Source organism: Phycodurus eques, chromosome 16 (genome assembly GCF_024500275.1).
Source record: "Phycodurus eques isolate BA_2022a chromosome 16, UOR_Pequ_1.1, whole genome shotgun sequence".
Classification (NCBI taxonomy): Eukaryota; Metazoa; Chordata; class Actinopteri; order Syngnathiformes; family Syngnathidae; genus Phycodurus; species Phycodurus eques.
This window is the reverse complement of record NC_084540.1, coordinates 6,244,165-6,245,926: the sequence shown is the minus strand read 5'-3', so window position 1 is coordinate 6,245,926 and position 1,762 is coordinate 6,244,165.

Genomic DNA, 1,762 nt, shown 5'->3' with positions numbered 1-1,762 from the left:
GACCTAACAGCTGACCAGGACAAAAAATAAAAAAATAAAAATAAAAATAGAGAGCGAGGTAATTGTAACTTTGATAAAGGTTATGCTACACCAATCTCAGGAGCAGGTGCATATGGAGTACCTGTGTGGTATGGGCTAAAAGATAAAATAAAGGAAAGCAGGAATATTGTTCAATTTACATTTTTTAAGTAAAATAATTATATTTGCAACTACCAAAAAGAGGAAAGGGAAGGTGACTATTGACTATCTTCTAGATTCCGAGATGTTTTTCTTTTGTAAAACATTGCGGGGACATATATCAGTTATTCATTTTTAGGTGTTGTTTTCTATGTTAAGAATGAAAAAATATTGGAAATGTGGATATTTAACATTGTGTAATTTAAGTATTTATCAGTGTTCTCACTTGGAAGTGACAGGGCATGATAAGTTTAGGCTTCTTCCTACTCTTTTTCGAATAGTGATTTATATAATTTTCAATGTTTGTCTTTTTTATTCTGTGTGTGTGTGTGTGTGTTTATCCATCCATCCATCCATTTTATGAGCCGCTTCTCCTCACCAGGGTCGCGGGCGTGCTGGAGCCTATCCCAGTTATCATCGGGCAGGTACACCCTGAACTGGTTGCCAGCCAATCGCAGGGCACATACAAACAAACAACCTTCGCAGTCACATTCACACCTACGGGGAACTTAGAGTCGTCAATTAACCTACCATGCATGTTTTTGCGATGCGGGAGGAAACCGGAGTGCCCAGAGAAATCCCATGCAGGCACGGGGAGAACATGCAAACTCCACACAGGCAGGGGCTGGGGATTGAACCCCAGTCCTCAGAACTGTGAGGCAGACGCTCTAACCAGTCGTCCACCGTGCCGCCTGTGTGTGTTTAATCGTGTTCAAATCAAGAAAACTTCAGATTTTTATGGGACTTCTTGGTATTAGCCAAAAAGTCAGCAAATTTTATTCACACGATCAAAAGTTATTGTTCAGTCTTGATCCCATGAGGGCTAGCTTTGCGTGTAAAACATCCATCCATCCATTTTCTGAGCTGCTTATCCTCTCTCGGGTCGCGGGCGTGCTGGAGCCTATCCCAGGTGTCATCGGGCAGGAGGCGGTGTACACCCTGAACTGGTTGCCAGCCAATCGCAGGGCACATACAAACAGACAACCATTCGCACTCACAGTCACACCTACAGGCAATTTAGAGTCTCTAATTAATGCATGTTTTTGAGATGTGGGAGGAAACCGGAGTGCCCGGAGAAAACCCACGCTGGCACGGGGAGAACATGCAAACTCCACACAGTCGGGGCCGGGGATTGAACCCGGGTCCTCAGCTCTAACCAGTCGGCCACCGTGCCGTCGTGTAAAACAATTGCGGCAAATAATTATGGCATCTTTACCGAACACTCCAGTTTTCCACATCCAACATGGAGGCAACGTTGACGTACGTTCTTATCGCTCATGGCGTGGTTTATTTAAATATGTATTTTGTATGCAGGATTTCCCACAGATTATCCAATAGCCGTATAGGACACTGGATGTGTTTGAAAGGTCGCGGCTCGTCACTCTGCAAGACTATCCAATAACATTACGTAGTTCAAGCTCACGGTGGTTATACTGGTTCCACCTACACAGGGGTTGACCAATAAAGTACTAACTAAATCCACAAACGACTCTCTAATAGGCTACAATAACGGAAGTTAAATGATGACGTAATTATACATGTCCGGTTGAGACATTCTCTATCCAATGGGCGATGAGGATGTACA